The 14,386-nt window shown below is 49.1% G+C and overlaps 1 protein-coding gene across 2 annotated transcripts in view; it reads left to right on the top strand.

Annotated features, from left to right (window-relative positions):
* The window catches only part of CCDC200 (coiled-coil domain containing 200), a 42,532-nt gene that overhangs the window by 11,546 nt on the left and 16,600 nt on the right, over positions 1-14,386 (top strand). Inside the window, exons 2-3 of one of the 2 annotated variants that reach the window (XR_013406863.1) lie at positions 1,593-1,694; positions 10,088-10,176. The gene's annotated coding sequence lies outside the window, so the exon portion shown is untranslated. The remainder of the gene's footprint in view (positions 1-1,592; positions 1,695-10,087; positions 10,177-14,386) is intronic. The other variant, XR_013406862.1, reaches the window with a different exon arrangement.

Raw genomic sequence — 14,386 nt, 5'->3', positions numbered from 1 at the left:
GCACGTTTGGAACATAGGTGTACGTGTGCCACGGTGCTCTGCTGCACCTATCAACCAGTCATCTAGGTTTGAAGCCCTGCATGCGTTGGGTATTTGTTCGAATGCTCTCTCTCCCCTTGCACCCCACGCCCCGCCAGGGCCCGGTGTGTGATGTTCCCCTTCCTGTGTCCATGTGTTCTCACCGTTCAACTCCCACTTAGGAGTTTGGGTTTCGGTTCCTGTGTCAGTCTGCTGAGAATGAAGGACATGAACTCATCCTTTTTTTATGGCTGCCTAGTAATTCCATGGTGTATACGTGCCACGTTTTCCTTATCCAGCCTATCGTTGATGGGCATTCGAGTTGGTTCCAAGTCTTTGCTACTGTAAATCAACATACGTGTCCATGTGTCCTTCTAGTAGGAAGTTCTTCCTCTTCGGCCCGCTGAGTAGCTGGCACTTGAAGGCAGGTGCCAACGCACCGGCGACACGCTTCCGTGTTTGCCCAGGAAAAACTGCGGTGCAGGTAATATAAGCCATGTATCGGGGAACGCACAGGAGCAGAACTCGAGTCCAAGCATCGTGGCTCCGCCGTTCATGCTTGATGCATCTGTAGGCTCCGTTCTAGGTATGCACATCGTTTACGGGATCAGCCACCGGCAGCTGCCTTGCAACCGTGATGACAAATCTCTGCCGGCTCTTTTGGGTCTCATCCCTGTATCTATAAATTGCATCCCAACATAAAGATCGGAATGTTCCTTTTGCTGGCCCAATCTCTCACCCTTTCCAAACTCCAGAAATCTTGTCTGTCCTCCGCAAAACTCCCCCTGCTTCTTTCTCTGAAGGCGGTCTTCAGGCCGGGCACACTGGGAGGATCGCCGGAGCCCGGAAGGCCGCAGTGAGGTGAGGTGAGGTGAGGTCACACCATTGCACTGCAGCCCTGGCTGCAGAGCCGGAGCCCCGTCTCGAAACAAACAAACAAACAAACACACAAAAAGAAAGAGCCCAGGCAACCTAGTGAAACCCTGTTCGGGCTGGGGCGTATCTGCACCCCAGCTATTCCAGAGGCTGAGGCAGGAGGATGGATGGAGGCTGGGAGGTGGATGCTGCGCTGAGCAGTGACTGCACCGCTGCACTCCAGCCTGGGTGACAGAGCCAGACCCCATTCCAAATCAATAAACATAAAAATAAAGGAACCAGTTTGTAGAAAGCGGAAGAGGGACCCTTTGAACTTCAAGCCTTCAATCTACAGCTGGGGATGGACGGGTTGGAGCAGCAGGCTAGAGCAGTGACCATCTTTGCAGGGATTCACGACCCTGATCTATCATCTGGCGAAAGAAGACGTGATCTCTTGCAGGGAGGGCAGGTGGACTACGTGTGAACTCTTATCGTTTGTTTAAGTTTTAGGTGTCATTCTGAGGGTTACGTGTAACCGTGAATGTGCAGCCTTTCTCCCTTGAGAAGGGCCTGGCCCTTTTGGTTACTCATTGATTCTCATGAACCGGTACTCTCTTCTCTAGTTTCACATACTTTTCTTTTTTGTAATTAGTAATGTTGCATCAGTAAGACTGTTTCAAGTTTGTGGGAATATTCACATTCAATTTTAATTCCCATAGCTCCTGGGAGAAGCAGCCATTTTGAATTTGCATGCGCCGCCCCAGAGAACCGGCGCTCTCTCCTCCCTGTCCGCCGGTCAGCCACTGAATAGAAACGCCCTGGTAAGTCACCGCAACCGCGGGGAAGCTCTCTCCTCTTTGTTGCTGTTCAACAGGAAAAGCTTAGAACGAAAGAGACGAAGAGTTCTGTGAGGCTTTTCTTTCCTTCTCTCTCTCTTTCTCTGTTTTTCTTTTTTCTTTTTTTCTTTTCCGTTTTCTTTTCCCTTTTTTTTTTTTTTTTTTTTTTTTTTTTGAGACGGAGTTTTGCCCTTGATTCCCATGCTGGAGTGCAGTGGCGCCATCTCGACTCACTGCAACCTCCGCCTCCCGGCTTCAAGCGATTCTCCTGCCTCAGTCTCTGGAGTAGCTGGAATTACAGGCCTGCGCCACCACGCCCAGGTAATTTTGTATTTTTATAGAGAAACTGGAGTTTCGCCATGTTAGGCAGGCTGTTCTCGGACTCAGGTGATCTGCCTGCCTGGGCCTCCCAAAGTGCTGGGATTACAGGCCTGAGCCACTGTGCCCGGTGGTTACAGAAGTTCTTTTTTTCTTTTCTTGCTTTTTTTTTTTTTTTTCCCCCGTACTGAGTTTCGCTCCTATTGAGCAGGCTGGGGTGCAATGGCCCGATCTCGGCTAACCCCAAAGTCCGCCTCCCGGGTTTCAAGCGATTCTCCTGCCTCAGCCTCCCGAGAAGCTGGGATTACAGGCATGTGCCCCCACGCTCGGCTGATTTTGTATTTTTAGGAGAGACCGGGTTTCTCCATGTTGATTAGGCTGGTCTCAAACTCCTGCCCTCAGGTGATCCTCCCGCCTCCGCCTCCCAAAGTGTTGAGATTACAGGCGTCAGCCACTGCGCCCGGCGGTTACAGAATTTCTAAGCTGCAAAGCATTTAAGAGGTGATTTGGGTGTTAAAAGCATACAGGTTTTTGTTGTTGTTGCTGCTGTTGTTTTTATTTTTTTGAGACAGTCTCGCTCTGTCGCCGAGGCTGGCATGCAGTGGCAAGGTCTTGGCTCACAGCAACCTCTGCCTCTCGGGTTCAAGTGATTCTCATGCCTCAGTCTCCTGAGTAGCTGGGATTACAGGTGCCTGCCACCCCACCCGGCTAAAAATTGTCTTTTTATTAGAGATGGGGTTTCACCATGTAGGCCAGGCTGGTCTCAAACTACTGATGTCAGGTGATCAGCCCGCCTCAGCCTCCCGAAGTGGTGGGATTACAGGCATGAGCCATCGTGCCCAGTAGCATTCAGTTGTTTGTTTGTTTGTTTTAGATGGAGTCTCCCTGTGTCGTCCAGGCTGGAGTGCAGTGGCACAATCTCAGCTCACTGCAATCTTCATCTCCCGGGTTCAAACAATTCTCCCACCTCAGCCTCCCAAGTAGCTGGGACCACAGGCACCTGCCACCACGCCAGGCTCATTTTTGTATTTTTAGTAGAGATAAGGTTTCACCATATTGGCCAGGCTGGTCTCAAACTCCTGACGTCGTGATCTACCTGCCTAGGCCTCCCAGAGTGCTGGGATTACAGGCATGAGTCACAGCATCTGGCCAGCATTCAGTTGTAAAAGTGAAACAAGCCAGGAGCAGTGGCTCATGCCTCTTGTCCCAGCCCTTTGGGAGGCCAAACAGATCACAAGGTCAGTAGTTCAAGACCAGCCTGGCGTAGATGGTGAAGCCCCGTCTCTACTAAAAATACAAAAATTAACAGGGCATTGTGGCGGGCTCCTGTAATTCCAGCTACTTGGGAGGCTGAGGCAGAGAACTGCTTGAATCTGGGAGACAGAAGTTGCAATGAGCCGAGATCACACCACTGCACTGCGGCCTGGTCACAGAGCAAGACTCCATTTAAAAAAAAAAAGCCGAGGCCGGGCGCGGTGGCTCAAGCCTGTAATCCCAGCACTTTGGGAGGCCGAGGCGGGCGGATCACAAGGTCAGGAGATCGAGACCACAGTGAAACCCCGTCTCTACTAAAAATACAAAAAATTAGCCGGGCGCGGTGGCGGGCGCCTGTAGTCCCAGCTACTCAGGAGGCTGAGGCAGGAGAATGGCGGGAACCCAGGAGGCGGAGCTTGCAGTGAGCCGAGATCGCGCCACTGCACTCCAGCCTGGGCGACAGCGTGAGACTCCGTCTCAAAAAAAAAAAAAAAAAAAAAAAAAAAAAAAAAAAAAAGCCAGGCGCGGTGGCTCATGCCGGTAATCCCAGCACTTTAGGAGGCCGAGGTGGGTCAATCACGAGGTCAGGGGATTGAGACCATCCTGAGTAACAGGGTGAAACCCCGTCTCTACTAAAAATACAAAAAATTAGCTGAGCGCGGTAGTGGGTACCTGTAGTTCCAGCTACTCGGGAGGCTAAGGTGGGAGAATGGCATGAACCTGGGAGTTGGAGCTTGCAGTGAGCCAAGATGGTGCCACTGCACTCCAACTTGGGCGACAGAGCAAGACTCTGTCTCAAAAAAAACAAAACAAAAAAAACACGTTAAAATGAGTATACAATTTCAAAAAATGTGCAGCCTGCAATGCAGTAGAAAAGAAAAACCCAGGCTGGGTGCAGTGCCTCATGCCTGTAATCCCAGTACTTTGGGAGGCTGAGGCAGGCAGATCACAAAGTCAAGAGATTGAGACCATCCTGTCCAACCTGGTGAAACCCGGTCTCTACTGAAAATACAAAAATTAGCTGGGCGTTGTGGCACACCCCTGTAGTCCCAGCTACTCGGGAGCCTGAGACAGGAGAATTGCTTGAACCTGGGAGGTGGAGGTTGCAATGAGCTGAGATTGTGCCAGTGCACTTCAGCCTGGCAACAGAGCAAGACTCCATCTCAAAAAAAAAAAAAAAAAAAAAAGAAAGAAAGAAAGAAAGAAAGAAAAATCTGAGAAATTCAGGCTGGCCTCAGAAATTTGCATAAGTAACTAAGAGTCATGAAGTTAATCATGAAGACAATGGGGGGAAGTTTCTCCAGGTTATGTCAGAGACCTTCCGGTGGCAGACCCTCCCATCACAGGCTCAGAGGCCTAGGAGGAAAAAATGGTTGCATGGGCTGTGCCCAGGGCCCCCCTGCTCTGTGCAGCCTGGAGACTTTGTCCCTTCTATCCCAGCTGCTCCAACCATGACTAAAAGGGGCCTAGGTACACCTCAGGCTGTGGCTTCAGAGAGTGCAAACCCTAGGCCATGGCAGCTTTCATGTGGTGTTGTGCCTGAGAGTGTACAGAAGTCAAGAACTGAGGCTTGGGAACTTCCGCCAAGATTTCAGAGGATGTGTGGAAATGACTGGATGTCCAGGTAGAGGTGTGCTGCAGGGGTGGAGCCCTCATGGAGAAGGACTGCTAGGGCGGTGTGAAAGGATATTGTGGGGTGCAAGCCCTGACACAGACTCCCAACTGGGGCAGTGCCTAGTGGAGCTGCAACTGCAAGAAAAGGGTCACTGTCCTCCAGACCCCAGAATGGTAGATCCACTGACAGCTTGCACCTTGCTCCTGGAAAAGCCACAGATACTCAAGGCCAGCCTGTGAAAGCAGCCGGGAGTGGGGGCTATATCCTGCAAAGTCACAGGGGCAGAGCTGCCAAGGCCATGGGGGCCCATCTCTTGCATCAGTGTGACCTGGGCATGAGACATGGAGTCAAAGGAAATCATTTTGGGGCTTTAAGATTTGACTGCTGGCCGGGCGCGGTGGCTCACGCCTGTAATCCCAGCACTTTGGAAGGCCGAGGCGGGCGGATCACAAGGTCAGGAGATCGAGACCACGGTGAAACCCCGTCTCTACTAAAAAAATACAAAAAATTAGCCGGGCGCGGTTGTGGGCGCCTGTAGTCCCAGCTACTCGGGAGGCTGAGGCAGGAGAATGGCGTGAACCCGGGAGGCGGAGCTTGCAGTGAGCCGAGATCGCGCCACTGCACTCCAGCCTGGGCGACAGAGCGAGACTCCGTCTCAAAAAAAAAAAAAAAGATTTGACTGCTGCCAGGCACGGTGGCTCACTCCTGTAATTCCAGCACTTTGGGAGGCCAAGGTGGGAGGGTCACTTGAGGTCAGGAGTTCAAGACTAGCCTGGCCAACATGGTGAAACTCCATCTCTACTAAAAATACAAAAAAAAATTAGCCAGGCATTGTGGCATGTGCCTGTAATCCCAGCTACTCTGGAAGCTGAGGCAGGAGAATTGCTTGAACCCGGGAGGTGGAGGTTGCAGTGAGCCGAGATCGTGCCACTGCACTCCAGCCTGGCCAACAGAGCAAGACTCCATCTCAAAAAAAAAAAAAAATTTTTTTTTTTATTGCTCCACTGGACTTCAGACTTGCATAGGGTCTGTAACCCTTTATTTTGGCCAATTTCTCCCATTTTGAACAGTTGTATTTACTCAGTGCCTGTACCGCCATTGTATCTAGGAAGTAACAAACTTGCTTTTTTTTTTTTTTTTTTTTGAGACAAAGTCTCACTCTGTCACCCAGGCTGGAGTGCAGTGCCATGATCTTGGCTTACTGCAACCTCTGCCTCCTGAGTTCAAGCGATTCTCCTGCTTCAGCCTCCCGAGTAGCTGGGATTACAGGCCCATGCCATCACACCCGGCTAATTGTTTTGTATTTTTAGTAGAGACGGGGTTTCACTATGCTGGCCAGGCTAGTCTTAAACTCCCAAACTCAGATGATCTGCCTGCCTTGGCCTCCCAAAGTGCTGGAATCACAGGTGTGAGCCACCATGCCCGACCTTAACTTGCTTTTGATTTTACAGGCTGGTAGGCGGAAGGGACTTGCCTTGTCTCAGATGAGACTTTGGACTGTAGCCTTTTTAGTTAATGCTGAAATAAGACTCTGGAAGACTGTTGGGAAGGCATGATAGGTTTTGAAATGTGAGAACATGAGATTTGGGAGGGGCCAGAACAAAATGATATGGTTTGGCTGTGTCCCCACCCAAGTCTCATCTTGAATTGTAGCTCCCATAATTCCCACGTGTCATGGGTGGGACCCAGTGGGAGGTAATTGAATCATGGGGCCAGGACTTTCCCATATTGTTCTCATGACAGTGAATAAGTCTCACAAGATCTGATGGTTTTATAAAGGGGAGTTCCACCGCACAAGTTGTCTCTTGCTTTCCACCATGTAAGACATGCCTTTCATCTTCCACCATGATTGTGAGGCTTCCCCAGACACGTGGAGTTGTGAGTCCATTAAACCTCTTTTTCTTTATAAATTACCCAGTCTCAGGTATGTTTTTATTAGCAGCATGAGAACACACTAGTGCAGACCTATTGGACCCCAGGTAGCAAATGTAGATGTCTATTTTCCCCCAGCATGCCCAGGGTTAAGGTGAGCCCAGTCAGCTTCCACCAGTTACACTCAGTGGCACAGGTGCAGTTTGTTAGAGTTGGTGCAGTTAGATTAGTTAGAGGTGGGCCCAAGGACTTTGGGGATGTGGGTTGAGGGGGTGGGGAGTGGGGTGACAGGTACCAAAGGGTAGCAGAGGGAGGGATGGTAGAGGTGATTGGAGAGTGTGACCCTCAAAGTGGATGGGGTTATGGCAATCAACAATGACAAGACCTAGGGTTAGACCAGGTAAATGAGTGGCTGGGGTAGTCAAGGCTGAGGTCAAGGAACTGGGGAACTAGGGTGTCGATTGATGACAGGAGTTATGCTGGAGAGACAGTGCTCCAGGAGCTAAAACCTTCAAGGAATAAAGTAAATGTTGGCATGGAGTGACCAGCAGCCAGGAAAGACAACAGCAACAAGGAGGGGTAGTGGGCAGCACAGGTGAAAGGCACAATGGAATGAGAGGTGGGGAGAGCAAACAGAAAGAGGAAAGCAAGCAATGTCCTCAGGGGGAGGATAGAGCAAATGAAGAAAGGGGGGGCCGGGCACTATGGCTCACACCTGTAATCCCAGCACTTTGAGAGGCCGAGGTAGGTGGATCACCTGAGGTCGGGAGTTTAAGACCAGCCTGACCATGATGGAGAAACCCCGTCTCTACCAAAAATACAAAAAAATTTAGCCAGGCATGGTGGCACATGCCTGTAATCCCAGCTACTCCAGAGGCTGAGGCAGGAGAATCGCTTGAACCCAGGAGGTGGAGGTTGCAGTGATCTGAGATCACACTATTGCACTCTAGCCTGGGCAACAAGGGCGGAACTCCATCTCAAAAAAAAAAAAAAGAAGAAAAGAAGAAGAAGAAGAAGAAAAGAAGAAAAAGAAGAAGGAGGAGGAGGAAGAGGAAGAAGAGGAAGAAGAAGGGGAGGAAGAAGGAAGAAGAAGAGGAAGAAGAAGAGGAGGAAGAAGAAGAAGGAGAAGAAGAAGAAGAGGAAGAAGAAGAAAGAAGAGGAAGAAAGAAGAAGAGGAAGAAGAAGAGGAAGAAGAAGGAAGAAGAAGAGAAAGAAGGAGAAGAAGAAGAAAGAAGAAGAGGAAGAGGAAGAAAAGAGGAAGAAGAAGAGGAAGAAGAAGGAAGAAGAAGAGGAGGAAGAAGAAGAAGAAGAAGAAAAGAAGGTGTAGTAACTCAGGCCTGTAACCCCAGCACTTTGGGAGGCCCAAATGGGCGGATCACTTTGAGGTCAGGTGTTTGAGACCAAGCTGACCAACATGGCAAAACCCCGTCTCTACTAAAAATGCAAAAAATTAGCCAGTCGTGGTGGGCACATGCATGCAATCCCAGCTACTCAGGAGGCTGAAGCACAAGAATCGCCTGAACCTAGGAGGCAGAGGTTGCAGTAAGCCCAAATCTGGTGAAACCCCGTCTCTACTACAAAAAAATACAAAAAAACTAGCCGGGGGAGGTGGCAGACGCCTGTAGTCCCAGCTACTCGGGAGGCTGAGGCAGGAGAATGGCATAAAACCCGGGAGGCGGAGCTTGCAGTGAGCCAAGATCCAGTCACTGCACTCCAGCCTGGGTGACGGAGCGAGACTCCAGCTCAAAAAAAAAAAAAAAAAAAAAAAAGGAAATGGAGACTAGCCACGGACCCAAAAAAAAAACTAGCAAGAGTATAAAGCCTACTTTTGGCAATTGTGCATGTGGAGAGGAATGAATGCAGCGTTCTTGAAATCATTGAAATATTAGATCAGGAAGCTGAAGTGGGAGAACCATGTGAGTCTGGGAAGTCGAGTTCATAGTTCTGAAGCCAGTAAAAGTATAAAGAAGCCTTAAATAAAAACTCAACTACAGTTGCATAATATAATGCAATAGAAACATGAATATAACAAACTAATATTTGAAACACAACACTCAGTCACCCAAAAAACAAAAGTTAACCTTCGCTAGAAGTACTATATAACCTTCTATTCTAACTCTCATATTCCAAAGGCCCATTTGACATAGCATCCTTGGATAGAGAAGGTACATAAACAGTAGGCTAGTATAAACACAAAATTACACATGACATGAACTAAAAGGCCAGAAAATTTTAGTAATGTTAGCATTTTGGCTGGCGCCGTTACCGCCCTCCTGTCACGCATATTACACTCACGTCACAGTGAGCCACGACAGGGGCAATTGAGAACTCCCTTTGTTTCTCAACAGGCCTGCTGAAAACAGCAAGCTGTTGGGCATGGTTTATTGTTGGCTACATTTTCAAGTGAATTCTCAGATCGGTTTTTGCCCCATGGCTGAAGCGCCATTTCTAATTTGCATGTCTCGCCCTTTCCCGCGTGGGTAGGTGTGGCTACAGCGGTCTGAGTCCCAGCTGCGGTCCAGCTCTGCTGGCAGGGGCCGAAGGGGGTCTAGACAGTGGTCAGGGGGAAATGGGTGTGGGCATTGTTAGGCAGGAATCTAGACCCAACATGGAGGCATTACCCGGCGTAGCAGGCCTTTTGTTAAAGACTCCCTTCACCCTTGTACACACCTGCAGACTTACATGCGTCAGAGTTCTGGCTGGGCAACCACACTCCACAGCTCACCTGCATTCTACAAGTTCATAAACAGCAGTTTTGGTTGACAGTTTCCAAAGACCCCTTCCTCATGACCCTTACTCAACTCCTGCCCTACTAGTTTCAAGACTCCCCAGGCCCTATTTGCACAACCAGCTTCCCTACCTCTTGGGCTATAAAAAGCCCCTACCCTCCTCCCTCAGCGTGACTTCCTTGGCCCTCACCTTTGGACCGAGGAACCTCGTCCACGAGTCCTAATAAAGGCTATTCTCACTGCCATTTGCCTTGTGTCTTTGTTCCCAGTTCGGCTCCAGCCTCACTTTACCTTTACAGGCATCACTAGCAGTCTGTGGGAGGGAGTTGGAGGAGAGTGGTCCAAGTTCTTTTGAGGAAAGCTATCGGGTCATCACTGTAAAGACTGGAGCATCCCACGACCTGGCTGGGTCCGAAGCGAAGGCGGAGCCAAAGGCCCCCTGCCACCCCTCACCCCCTTCCTGGGACCACAGAGAGAAATTGGGCCACGAGACCGCACCCTGAGGGGGCTGCTGCCCTGGGAGTCACAGCCCCATCCCCGTGCCTTGCCCTGTCGGCAAACCACTTAACCTCCTGACTCTGTTTCCCCAGCTGGAAAGCAGAAACACCAATGCCTACCTCGTGGAGTGGAGGGAGCAGAAATGGAGCCGAGGAAGGGACGTGGCTCAGTAGTCTACAATGTGAGTCAGAGTGTCCCACGGGCTTCCCGGGAAGGGGTCATGACTGTGAAATGACTGAGCAACTGTGTTGCCTGAAGACAGTAATATAGGAAGCATTTACTGCTTGGCTTAGTCTCTGTGTTAAGTGCCCTCCTCATTACAAACTTGTGAAAGTTACATACAGATGCAGAAGTTGAGGCAGAGAGGGTAAGCAGCTTGCCCAAGACCACAGGGAGGTAGGACTTGAACCTACCTGTGTGCACTGGCCACAGCATCTTCCCCATCACTCCATCCACCTGTGAAGCAGAGAGCCTAGAGCCAAAAATGGATACCTAGAGAAAGATAATTTGTTCTTGTGTGTCCAGCACTCTATGAGACAAAGCATTGAGCCTGAGACACAAGTCTTCTGTCTGCAAAGAGGCAGGAACCAAGCTGTTTGCTGCAGCAGTTGAGAAGAGCCTTGGCCCTGGCATGGTGGCTTGTGCCTGTAATCCCAACACTTTGGGAGGACGAAATGGGAGGTTCACTTGAGCCCAGGAGTTCAAGACCAGCCTTGGCAACAGAGTGAGAGCCCCATCTCTACAAAAAAAGAAAAAAAGTATATATATACAGAAAATGTGCTGGGCGTGGTGGAGCAGGCTTGTAGTTCCAGTGACTGGGGAGACTGAGCTTGAGGGACCACTTGAGGCCTGGGAGGACCACTTGAGCCCTGGGAAAACAGCTTGAGCCCCAGAAGGCCAAAGCAGCAATGAGCTGTGATCAGGCCACCGCACTCCACTCCAACCTGGGGGACCGATTGAGACCCTATCTAAAAAAAAAATAAAAGGGCAGGCAGGGTGGCTCACGCCTGTAATCCCAGCACTTTGGGAGGCCTAGGCGGGTGGATCATCTGAGGTCAGGAGTTCGAGACCAGCCTGGCCAACATGGTGAAACCTCATCTGTACCAAAAATACAAAAAATTAGCCAGGCATGGTGGCTGGCACCTCTAATCCCAGCTACTTGGGAGGCTGAGCTGGGAGAATCGCTTGAACCCAGAGGTGGAGGTTGCAGTGAGCCATGATGGCACCATCGCACTCCAGCCTGGGAGACAGAGCAAGACTCCATCTCAAAAAAAAAATAAATAAATAAATAAGTCGGGCATGGTGGCAGGTGCTTGTAATCCCAGCTAATCAGGAGGCTGAAGCAGGAGAATCGCTTGAGCCTGGGAGGCAGAGATTGCAGTGAGCCAAGACCATGCCACCCACTGCACTCCAGCCTGGGCAACAGAGCGAGACGCCATATCCAAGAAAAAAAAAGGCAAGGGAAAGCAGCTTAGGCAACTCTGAGGCTTTTTTTTTTTTTTTCCTTTATAAAACAGGAATCTTAAAATCTAGCCTGTAGTCCTGGTGTTCTCTACCCTCATCCACACAGGATCTCTGTTCTCTTTTACCTGGCTTTATTTTACTCAATGGCACCTGTCACCCAATGTGTTTATTGCATTTTAGCATAGTAGAATGTAAGCTCGAGAGCAGGAATCTTTGTCACTTGTTCATTTTTATATGACTAGCACCCTGAACAATGCCTGGCATATAGTAGCCACTCATATATTTTTTGAATGAATGAATATTAAATATATTAGTATTTCCTAAAATAGAAAGTGATTAGTAAATCTCCTGGCTTGTGGTAAGTATCATGACCCTGCTGGGCTCACTATTTTACTGCCTCTGTGCTCATTTTCATGTCTATCAGGCCATCTTTTGCTTACTAATTTGGTTTCCCAGGTACTGCTTTTTTTTTATTTTTTGTTTTTTGGTAGAGATGGGTTCTCACTATGTTGCCCAGGCTGATCTCAAACTCCTGAGCTCAAGCAATCATCCTTCCTCAGCCTCCCAAAGTACTGGGGTTACAGGCATGAGCCACCATTCCCGGCCCCCAGTATTGTTTTGAGTACTTAGGGGAACCAAGGGGAAATTTCCCTGCTTTGCCCCCTGAAGATTCAGTGAAAAATCACTGGCACGAGGCAGGAGAAAAGGCATATGATTTTGTTTTTAATGTGTATACATGAGAGTCTTCAGAACAAAGACCCAAAGATACAGAAAAAATTGTCCATTTTAATGCTTATGGTCAATAGAGTATGGAAGGCCATATGAGTGGACAAGACGGCATGCTGTAAGGAGAGTACAATGAGTGGGGAAATCCCTAAGGCCCCTGTCTGTCCAGGTTTTTTTTTTTTTTTTTTTTTTTTGGCAACACAGTCTCACTCTATTGCCCAGACTGGAGTGCAGTGGTGTGATCATACCTCACGGTAACCTGAAACTCCTAGGCTCAAGAGATCCTCCTATCTCAACCTCTTGGAGTAGCTAGGACTACAGGTGTGTGCCACCACACCCAGCAAAGTTTGTTAAGTTTTTAATTTTTTGTAGAAACAGGGTCTTGCCTTTTGAGACTCAAATTGGAAATTTTTTGAAGCCTTTTTCATGTCTTTCTCCTCAGCCACATGACGAGCTGTTGCTGTCTGTCTCTTTCTCCTTTAGACTTTTGCCACATAGAGGATCTTGAACTCCTGGCCTCAAGCAATCCTCCCGCCTTGGCCTCCTACAGTGTGGGAATTACAGGCATGGGCCACCATGCCTGACCTGTCCACATCCTTGTTGGCTTCTCTGAGCATACATTCCTTCCTTCTGGATATGGGGCAGGATGCTCTGTGGAATGGGGGTCTTACGACCTACAGTCAAACACAGTAGGTCAGGTAATTTCTTTGTGGCCAGTTTTTACAGATAGGACAGAGGGAAAAACAGAGTAATATTTTTAGGCTTGTAGGTTGGCTTTGGAGAAAAGGGCTTCTGGTTTCTATGACCTGCCTCAGGGAAGAGGGATTTTCGTGTCTATGGCTAGCCTCAGGGGAAAATGGGACTGAGAGACAGGAGGAGAGAGTCAGAGAAAAACTTTTTACTTCTGAGGCTGCTGCTGAGGCCTTCATTTTAGGGTATTGTTTTCTGAGCCCACTGTATGCCAGAGTATCTAAGTTTTCTTTTCGGTCTTTCAACAATCCCGAATGCAGCCAGGTATAGTGGCTTACACTTGTAATCCCAGCACTTTAGGAGGCAAAGTGGGAGGATCACTTGAGCTTAGCAGTTTGAGACCTCATCTCTAGAAATAATAATAATAAAAATAAGGCCAGTTACAGTGGCTCACACCTGTAATCCTAGCACTTTGGGAGGCCAAGGCAGGAGGATCACTTAAGCTCAGGAGTTCAAGACCAGCTTGGGCAACATAGTGAGACCTCATCTCTATTAAAAATAGTAATAATAAATAAAATAAAACTTAGCTGGGCATGGTAGTGCATGCCTGTGGTGCCAGCAAGTTGGGAGGCTGAGGCAAGAGCATCACTTGAGCCCAAGAGGTCAAGACTACAGCGAGCCGTGATTGGACTAGCACACTCTAGGCTGGGCGACAGAAAAAAAAATCCCAAATGCAACGTTATTTATCACACTTTATACTTGATGAAATTGAGGCTTCTCAACATCCTCAGCCTTCTTCTTCTTCCTCCTGCCAGAGTATAAAGGGGCCCCCCACTCTTGGCTGGCAATTTTATATCTTTATTATCAGTGGATCTTTATTCTCATTCACCTTAGAGGAAAGTGGGTCAGGTTTATAATCTCCATTGAACAGATGAGAAGGCTGAGTTTCAGGAAGGAAATTCGAGCTAACCAAATCTTCCAAGAGATTGACTTAGTTCTGTGATACATATTCAAGAAGGTGGAAACCTGGATGCTGAGGATGGAATGTGAAGAGCCTGGCACGATGATTAAGATCACAAGAGGGCCCATGTGGAGTGGCTCATGCCTGTAATCCCAGCAAAACTTTGGGAGGCCCAGGTGGGAGGATCGCTTGAGCCCAGGAGTTTGAGACCAGCCTGGGCAACACACTGAGACCCCATCTTTTTTGGTTTTTTTTGTAGACCGAGTCTCACTCTGTCGCCCAGGCTGGAATGCAGTGGCGCGACCTCTGCCTCCTGGGTTCACGCCATTCTCCTGCCTCAGCCTCCCAAGTAGCTGGGACTACAGGTGCCTGCCACCACACCCGGCTAATTTTTTTGTATTTTTAGTGGAGACGGGGTTTCACCATGTTAGCCAGGATGGTCTCAATCTCCTGACCTTGTGATCCGCCCATCTCGGCCTCCCAAAGAGCTGGGATTACAGGCGTGAGCCACTGCGCTCGGCCAGTGAGACCCCATCTTTACAAAAAACAA

This window comes from Macaca mulatta, chromosome 16 (assembly GCF_049350105.2).
Source record: "Macaca mulatta isolate MMU2019108-1 chromosome 16, T2T-MMU8v2.0, whole genome shotgun sequence".
Taxonomy (NCBI): domain Eukaryota; kingdom Metazoa; phylum Chordata; class Mammalia; order Primates; family Cercopithecidae; genus Macaca; species Macaca mulatta.
Note: the sequence above shows the minus strand (reverse complement) of the source record. Positions and strands in the feature narration are given on the sequence as shown.